The sequence below is a fragment of the Xiphophorus maculatus genome, chromosome 16 (genome assembly GCF_002775205.1).
Source record: "Xiphophorus maculatus strain JP 163 A chromosome 16, X_maculatus-5.0-male, whole genome shotgun sequence".
In the NCBI taxonomy this organism is placed as follows: Eukaryota; Metazoa; Chordata; class Actinopteri; order Cyprinodontiformes; family Poeciliidae; genus Xiphophorus; species Xiphophorus maculatus.
In genome coordinates, this window is record NC_036458.1 from 20093772 (window position 1) to 20103443 (window position 9672).

The following is a 9672-nucleotide window of genomic DNA, read 5'->3' on the forward strand; positions in this document are numbered from 1 at the left end:
CTCTCTCTCTCTCTCTCTGTCTCTCTCACACACACACACAAACCCAAGCAAGTCACTTTTTCCCCGCTTTGTGTTCGTTCTCATGCCTTTGCCAATCAGCTGAAGATGTTGATTTCACTCTCATGAGGGCCGCTGGTGACTCACCGGCCATGTTGAGGGGGGGAACTCCTAAAACTCTGACTGGACGCACGCTGCCATGGCAACAGACTGCAAACCAGCTAAGCATAATCACAATGTCGTTGCCACGGGCGAAACGCACGTGTATATTTAGGCATGTAAGCGACGACCCGTGTAGCTTCTTCCTCCTGATGCATGCAGTGTTTTCCCAGGGTGTTTCAGGACGAAGGCATGTCGCCGGTGGCAACAGAGCAGGGGACAAACGGGGGGGCAAACGGGTGCAAGTCGTTGCCTAAGTGCAAACCGAGGAGGAACATGTTGGTATGCAAAGGGTGGAGAGGTTGGGAGACATTTCGCACGGCTGTGACATCAATTGTTATTACTCATGGTCACCGTTTAATTCTCAGTGATGTGCTCCAAATGAGCGCGGTGACAGATTGTCATTTACCTCTAAGACACGTTGTACCATTTAGATTACAGTGAGCTACTAAAGTAAGGCGAGGCTATAGTTTATTTGGCGTCTCATTTGTACTCTGCAGGTGTGTTATCGTCTGTATAACGAGGCATTTCTCAGCGTTTTTTAGAGGTGGTGTCGAGCATTTGCGGAGTTGTGGTTCCCTAAACATCCAAGTGGAGCACGGTTGAGTTTCCTTAATCTAAGTTGGGTGTTTTCAGAAAGGAGGACTTAGCAATAAGCAGCTACCAGCACTTGTTTCCTGTCTAATATCGACTGTCACAATATAGTTACTAGATTCATATCTACCTCGAAAGCAGTTGGTACCAGAAATTCTTGTGACTGGCATGAAAAGGCAGCTCAAGTACAACCAGTAAGTTCTTGTACCACGTTTTGAGAATCCTGGGTTTGAAAAAAAGGAATATTTGTGTTTTAGAATCAGCCGACCAGTTTCAGACTTAAATGTCTACAGCAAAACTGGAAGATGGATGTTAACAGATGTTCTCCAGGAAGTCCAATTGACCCGGAAATATTTTCCAAATCTGAACAGTCGAAACGTTTACTCTGTAGATGTGCGACGGTACTTTGTAATGGTAAAAAAAAATTTAAAATTCCCAGAAACTTGTGGTTGTACTTTTGCAAGAAACAGGACAGTGAGGGGGAAACTCTTTGAACTGCAGCAAATCTTCTATCCGTTAAAAACAAATCAAATGGAAAAGTAATAAAAAAACAAACATCTCCTTGTTCATCGTCGGCCTGCAGGGCCGGGAGCGGATTCCTGCGTTTCAAATCCGACACAACTGAGGCGCGGGGGCAGAAGCCAGCATCATTTTTCAATAGGTCAAACGGCTCAACATGTGGCAATGTCTGAGGGAAGAGAGCAGCAACACGGCGAAACCGGTCTCATCCTTCCCCTCTGGATGAGGGGGGGAAAGAAAAGCTGCTTAAGAACGGCATCAATTTCCATATCGGTGAAATGCTTTGTGCTGAAAGCCGAACTATCTACACACTTGGCATCATCTCTGAAGCAGAACTGCGTAGATGGCGGGAGACGTTAGCGCGATTTAATGTGCTGTTGACAAGCGTCAAGGTAATCACATCGGGAATCAAACGAGCCCACTGATGGCGCTGACGGCTACTTCCGCTCCCCGCCACACGACGGAGGGCAAAACATTCACCTCTCGTCATTTTTCCTCCCCACAAGTCTTTGCAAAAGATGGGGAAGAAGTTGGAGGTGCTCTGGTGCGTTTTGGCCCAAATAGGGAGAACAGAACTCGAAACTCTCACTGCAAACACACAACGATGGCAGCATCATGCTGTGGGTACACGCTTTTTCAGCAGGGACTGTTAGTCTGGTTGGTGGTAGATGGGAAGGTAGGTGGAGATAAATTTCTGACGATCCTGTTAGCGGTTTTCCTTCCATCAGACCGAAAGGATAGTCGTGTGTCAGAATGGTCTAGTCAAAGTCCAGACCTAAATTTGTGTACAAATCTTTAGAAAGACTTGGAAACGTCTGTCTTTCAGTTAAATGAACTCAAACTCTTTAGTTTTAATTTAATCCCAACAAAAGTTGCAATAAGCTACACTGTAAAAACGTGTAGTTGTGTCTAACTTCTGATCTTTAAGTCAAAGAAATATTGCAGGTTTAAGGTTTTGAACTCAATTATGTGAGTTTTGAAAGACAAACTTACAGCTGTGAGACGTGTTAACTTTTTCCTCATTTTGTCGTACCTTCAAAAGTTGAGAGAGCTCAGGTTTTTAAGTGAGCATTTAAAAAAAAAAAAAAGAACTGAATGAGGGAGTGGGAACTATTTCCCAGAGTGCTTTGCATCACCTGTTTGTATCGAAGATGGATGTGTGTTACAGCGACCCGCCTCTTGTGTGTTATCGAGGCAGATGTTTGTTGAATCTGACTAAAATTCAATAAACTGCATTTTAGACATTTTTCTTCCAACTTACAATAAATAATCAATCTTAACTCAATAAGGTAATTCAGAAGGATACAGAAATTTATCACGACGACTCACAATTAAAGATTAGTGCACTATCAGAACTAAAAGAAAAACAAACCCCAAAACAAAAACAATGTTTAGACTAATTGTTTTTTGCTGAATCATTTTTTGATGAACTTTTCATTTTTGAATTAAAACCAGAACGATTCTCCCATTGACTTCACTTGCATCTCCAGCCTTCGTTGTCGAGCCAAAACCCACCTTCGGATGTTTTGCAGTGTACTTATTGAAGATCTGTGCCTGTTTGGGTCGGAAACGTCAAATCAGCGATGGAGGCGTAACGCGCAGCGAGTACGCCGACTTCAGCCTGGAGGCGCGCTGAATGGGAACTGGTTCCAAGTTTAAATCCAGTTTGTAGGTAACTGCGAGTTCATTAAGAAGTGGGCTGAAGGGGGTCGGGGCGGCACGCGCATCAGGAACAGTTTGTTCATTTTCATATGCAAAACGTCTGAAAAAGAAAAAAAAACACAAAAAAATACCTTGGGACATACGGAGAGTCTGAGCTCATCATGAGGGGAAACATAACACCAACCGGACCCTCGGTAAGGAGAAAACACGCAGCCGGCTCAGACTTCAGACGGCTGCCTGCGTGTGGCTGCATTCTGACCGGGTCGAAGGTCAAACGCAGAAGCCGCGAGCGTGATTACATAACGGAGTGGGAGCGAGATGTACTGGAACGGATCATTCCGTGTCCCAGACGCCACACCTTCAAACAATCCTTTCAACATGCCAGCTTCATTTTATGGGAGGTAATTTTGAAGACGCGCAGCCTGGAAAACCTCAGACAAACACACCAAACCGAGATGAGTAACTCGGCCTCTGATGCATGGAAACAACACACGTCCCGCTTCACAATGTGACTCAGGATGCAGTTGGGGGGAAGGCGGGAGGAGAGAAATAACCGAATATCTATGCGGTGAGGCATCTTGAGACCCAAACCGCTTCCAGGACGCGATGTGAGACGGACGGCGGAGGATTGAGGACAAAAAAGGACAAAGCAGAATGCGGTTGGACCTGCTCGTTGCTCTGGGTGTGGGCTACCCCACCCCGCAGGTGAGATGAGGCAAGGTTAGCAACGTTCGCTTTAGGAGAAACGCGCCACTCCCTGCCGCTTAATCTATGCAGCAAACAGTATGCGCAGAGAACGTCTGCGTCTGCCATCCAGCGTCTGAAGAATAAAACACCCAAAGGGAAATGCCTGTGGAACGGCAACAACAACAAAAACACTAAGCAAAGAATGTTCTTTTACAGCTTTTCCTCAAATCTTAGTTTATTTTAAGAAGAGGAAACGCCATGAGTCACGCATCAGTCAGCTATGATTTAGTTTCTTTCTCTTTTTTTCTTTTTTAGAGTGGAAACCTATTGGATGTTGAGCCATGCCACGGCAAAGAAAGGGGAGGGCAGGAGTTTGGTCACAACATGTCTTTAAAATCCCAACAGAAGAAACGGACCAATCAGGTGCCTGTAAAAGCCGTGGAGGAAAACCAATAGGAGAGGCCAGTGGATCAGTTACCTGACAAACCAGAGCGGCGATGAAGTTTGACTCGCAGCCTTGCAGAGATATTACAACCCCCTGAACTCACTTTATCTCACGTCTTACAACCAACTTCATTGTATTTAATGGCTATTTTGTGCCAGACTAACTTGAAATATTGCATTTTTTATTTATTTATTTATTTTTTTTTACAAAGGCACAAGTCTAAACCGACATATGTTATAGTAAATTACTGAAAATAAACCAATTAAAATGAAACATTATGGATTCAACATCAATTGCTAGCACAGCTTAGCATAGCATTAAAGGAGTTATCTCTTTTCATTGCATGTGATTTTCTTAAAGCGACTGAATTGACGATGCATTTTTAGAAAGGTGAAACTCCCTTTTTGTGATCTAAAATGCCACGCGTTTTTATTCTCGGCTTTCAAGTCTTGCTACAGATTTTCGGAAGGAGTTGAACCGCCACGCCCGGGTGCACCGATCCACTTTTGTCACTTCTGATACCGATGTCTGATTCTTAGTATCTGCAGATACCGATCCGATACAGAAAAACTGGATTGACTAAACACTTTTCTTTGAAAAAAAAACAAACAAAAAAACCCCGCAGACATAAATGTACTGAATTATAAATTTATTTGATAACTCTGCACCGGTGCAACACACTTACATACATTGATAGATTCACAAGCCTGGTCAAACATGTAAAAACAACTTTAATTTGTTCTGTCAGTGCAATTAGGAGTAACATAAATAATAAACTGAAACAAACAAAAACAATAAGTTGACTATCTTGGCCCAACATGCACAAAATAAACCGGGGGAAAAAAAAAGTAGTAAAGTTTTGAACAAAAATAATTTATGTTCTTCAAATGTTTCCTGCAGAACATCTTTTTTCCCCCACCATGTTCCCACTGAGCCACTCTGAACATTATTATTGCTTCCATGTAAAAAAAAAAAAATCATCTTGGTCAAATTCAAAGGTCACTTCAAACCTAAATTTGTCAAACTCTGATCAGTGTGCCTATTTTAGAAAAGCATTCCCACAGCATGATGCTGCCATCACTACTTTAGATTCTTAGAGTGCAGGATTAATAGTTGAGCTGTCCACAGGTTTTCTTCGAACCTCTGCGTCCCAACTGGGGGATTTTGTGGCAGCAAGTTTGTTGCGCTGGATTTGATCCACGGGTGCGAGAGGAAAAGGGCGGAACACAAATGCACACCGCACTTACCAGATCTCTTTTTGCAGAAAACAAATTAAGAGGCATAAATCGTGTCGGTCGACCGCATGAAACAAACAACAAAACAGATAGATTTTTTTATATATTTTTTGTGGTTGCAAGGTGACAGAATGTGGGAAAGAGGCGGGGAAACTTTGTCAATTTTTTGTCCGCTGTCCCAGCTGACAGCAGCTGCGTTAAAAATGACTTCCCCTCGCAGGGCTGAAGGACTAGTTTTGGTTTTAAACCCGCGGTCAGAAAGCTGGATTTGCTCTTCGAACAACGACCCACCCTGCACTTTGGCATTTTGATTTTATTTTACACAGTGGAAACATGACTTAAGAGGTGGCCGCTTTCGAACAAGGACTCCACTGTCATGGCGCGGACGCGTCTGAGTCACGCATTACCAAATTAACGGCCGCCGGTTTGTCTCACTGCTGATGCTAACCACTGATGTCGGCGTTCAATCATCCTGAGAAGTGTGAGGCATCGGATCTGAGGAGATGGAGCTAAACCAAACGCAGCCCAAATCCCACCACCACCCCAAAATGAAAGGTGTGTGCAAGAGAGGAGTCAGGAGAATTTCAAAACAAAAGCCTGAAGCCGGCCCGACCGCTGCCATGTCACTGCTGGCCTTTTCTTTTTGCACAATCACAAATCTCTGCAGTCTGTGGTCGGCGGTCTCATTCCTTTGTCGTTTTGCACAACGTTGTACCCTGCCCTGAGATTTCTTCACTTTAAAAAAAAAAAAAAGAAGAAAACAGCCCTCGGGCTCATTTACAGGATTTACAGGGAGGAGGAGGGATTGCAGGTGAAATACGTCTCTGAATGAGGCAGATCACACAAAAGGAGGGGAGGTAAGAGTTAGTGTTGCAACTCCCACCTGACCTGAGGCTGTTGAGCAACTGAGAAGAAAAAAAAAAAGAAAAGTCAGGCTTTTTCCTCCTGGCGTCACCAGGCTGGTTTTGGTGATAAACGTCCTGGTGGTGGACAAACATCTTAAAAAAAAAAAGAAAACGCCTTGGATTTTTTCATGTTTTGTCTCTTTAGCTGTAAACTCTAATGTACTTTATGGATTTCATGTCAGGTAGACACAAAACAGTGCATGGCTACAACAAAACAACAACATGGCAATCTGAAAAGTGTGGCGTGCATTTGCATTCGGCCCCAGTGAGTCGGTGCTTTGTAAAACCAATTACGGCTGCTAGTTTTTTCATTTTGTCCTCGTTGAAGAAGTTGACTGTGTGCCTTTTTGTGACATGAGCATGATTGGCCAGCACTTTTCCAGTGGGGGATGTGTGGCCCCTTCAACCCCCCTATTAAGAGCCCCACTGTCTCCACTTCTTCTAGAAATAGAATAGAATAGAATTCAACTTTATTGTCATTGCACTGTCACAAGTACAAGCAACGAGATGTAGTTTGCATCTATCCAGAAGTGCTCTACAAGATATAAATATTTATTTACAGATGTACAAGACTATGTATGTATGGACTAGAAGGGGTTATAGCAAGAGATGTAGATATTGTGTATAAATATAAATATGGGAGCTATATGCACAGACTATACAGAATATACAGAATGTACAAGAATGTTAGGGAATGGATTATATATGTATATAATATAATACAAAATAAATAAAGTGCTAAATATAGTCCAAGTGCTAAAAAAAACCCATTCATGTACTTTCTAGTAATCGTTTACTGTTATTTGGTGTCAGAAACCTCTTAATACTGACATCACAATCATCGCCTAGCAACCCAAACAGAGCTCCGCCCACTTTGTTACTAGAACACGAGCACGTCTGGTGAGCTGGGTTTTTATTATGGACCGGAAGGAACAGCATGTAACCGTAGGGTTGCACAGTTGCTCATGTGTTTGAGGCTATTTTCACGTGTGTAAAGTGTTAGTGAACAGTTTCGGGCCAGAAGCAGCTCATTTGCATAAAAGTGACAGAGTCCTAAAACAAAGAGCTAAAGATGGGAAGAACAGAGTCTATTTTGAGGGAATGATTTTGTGGAAGGAATGTAGTAAACATCTTTTCCCACAGACTTTTTCTTACTTCTTACTAACGGATCTCCTTTAAGTTCTGGGCTTTGACTGGGCCATTCTAACATTTTACTATAATTTGATCAGAACTATTGCACTGTAGTTCTGGCTGGATGTTTAGGATTGTTGTACTTTCTAATTACTTCAGATATTTTTAGGGGTTTTAGACAAAAAAAAAAAAAAAAAAGAACTGAATGCAAATGCACATCCTATTTGATTTACTATAGTTTATTTATTGTCTGTGTTTACCAAACCACCATATCTATCTTCTCTGAACAAGTCACCATAGATATTGAAGACAAACACAAACTTCACAGTTTCCATTCCTTATTTTCTCTGTTTCCGTTGCTTAGCAGTGCGGTTATTACCAGCTTCCTTTTCCCAGACAATGGATGCATATTTTCACGTTCTACGCCTCACACTGCTCAACAGGAAGGGAGTCGTTTCTCACTCCTAACCAGCCGGGGATTATTGAGATGTGGCTCCGGTTCAGGTACAAAACACATTGCTAACCGCTGGACCTGCGCAGCACAACCCGCGCGACAAAACAGCCTTTTTCCCCCACACCTCCAATGAGATCATGCCTGTGAAGGTAACAGCAGGTCAGAGAGTCTTTCTTAAAGGTTCATCACCTAAAATAAAAGGACTTCTAGCAGCATCAAGGGATGGAGTGACAAACTGTGTGGGTTGACGACGGGTTTAAGGAGATACTTTATATAGTAGTCAGGTTAGACTCCAACATGAGAACCTTAAGATGCTGGTGTCTTAGTAAACACTAAAATACTTATGCTTTTAAAAAAATAATATTAGTGAACTGCTGCCATATTTAAACTGGTGACTAATATGTTGCAGTCATCATGTCCAAAAATATCCTGTTAATTCTGCTCTTTTGGAGAGACTGTACAAGAAAATGTACTGGACTCGGTTACAGAAACTCTTAAATTATGCATATGAGCTCAAATGTTTACATACACCCAGCGGCGGTTCTTGCAGTACTGGTGTCCTGGGCAAGCCCCTCCTTCTGCTGCCCCCCAACCAATTAAAACGCAAAACATTATCGCAGTTTTATTTTTTGTAATCTGGAATCCAAGCACTTAGCAGGAAACAAAATTAAATTACTCCACATGTATACCAATACCAGAGAACCACTGACAGATAAGTTGTACTTTATTTTCCAGTTCTTGGTCACCCCGCCCCTTTCTAATGCCACCCTGGGCAACCGCCCATACCAAACACAGCCACGGCTCACACCACTCATAGTTAGATCAATGTCCTTCAACGAGTTGCAGATTTTTTTGTTTTTTAACAATCAACAAATTTCTGAAGTTTAGCAGAGCTATCCTAAATTGTTTGATTTCCACAGACAAACATGTTTTCCATTGTCTTCTGCTTGATGACAGGCTTCCCCTTCAGTGGCTCCTGGGTTCTGACCGTTTAGGTGAGACAATTAAAATCTGGAGAAAAATTGGGTGTTTTAGTGGAACAACAGTGTCAAACACAGATTAGAGATGGTTTTAGGAAGGACGAAGCAGGCTAGCGTCAAGTTTCTAAAGCCACGTCTGTGTGAAGGAACCGACCAAATTAAATGAGAACCATGAAGAATTGTAAAAAAAAAAAAATACACCAGTAATTACACGTGGCACTTTCTGGAAGGTGTGTGTCCTGTTACATTTGGAGAAAAATTAACTACATTTCAGCAAAAAACCAAAAATAAAAACTCAGTCAAACATATACTTCCACCTCTGATTGGCCCAAATAAATGCAAAATGAAGGTTTTTATGTGCCTTAGTCAAATTTGAGAATAAATCTGAAACACACTGGTGTGACCTTTATCTAGTTGTTTATATGAACAAAGATAGTTTGATGATCTGGACCATTTAAATGTAACAAAAAAGCAAAAATAAATCTTCCTCACTTTTTCCGAGCATTGTATCTCAATGGAAAATGTACTTAAATATTTTCCCACTCTCACTTTCTACTCGGTTTATGAGTAAAATGAAACGAGTAAATACCAGCTTCAAGCCAAACGAAGACAGTATGCCAAGCAAGCAACTAATAAAACCTGCTAGGGATCCGTTTTACGCATCTGTAAAGCGGAAACTCTAGTTTTATTGTACAGTAAACATTTCTAGCGATTTTCTAAAGGTTAAATATCATCTGAGCCACAGTTTTCACTCAACAACAACTATTTCCTCATGTATTTAGCCGAGCTAGCATGTTTCCACGATTACCAACCGCAGAGGTTTCAGTTACTTGGCAACTTTTTCCCCTCAAATCACATCTAACTCCACTGCAGTCCTTATGTCATCACTTCCTGTCGTTGCAAA

The 9672-nt window shown here is 42.1% G+C and overlaps 1 long non-coding RNA gene across 1 annotated transcript; it reads left to right on the top strand.

The window, feature by feature from the left end:
- The first annotated feature begins 26 nt into the window (after positions 1 to 26).
- Positions 27 to 4336, top strand: LOC111611677. Its single transcript, XR_002754156.1, has 2 exons — positions 27 to 3636; positions 3934 to 4336. It is a non-coding gene; the product is annotated as an uncharacterized LOC111611677 (long non-coding RNA).
- The last annotated feature ends 5336 nt before the right edge of the window (positions 4337 to 9672 follow it).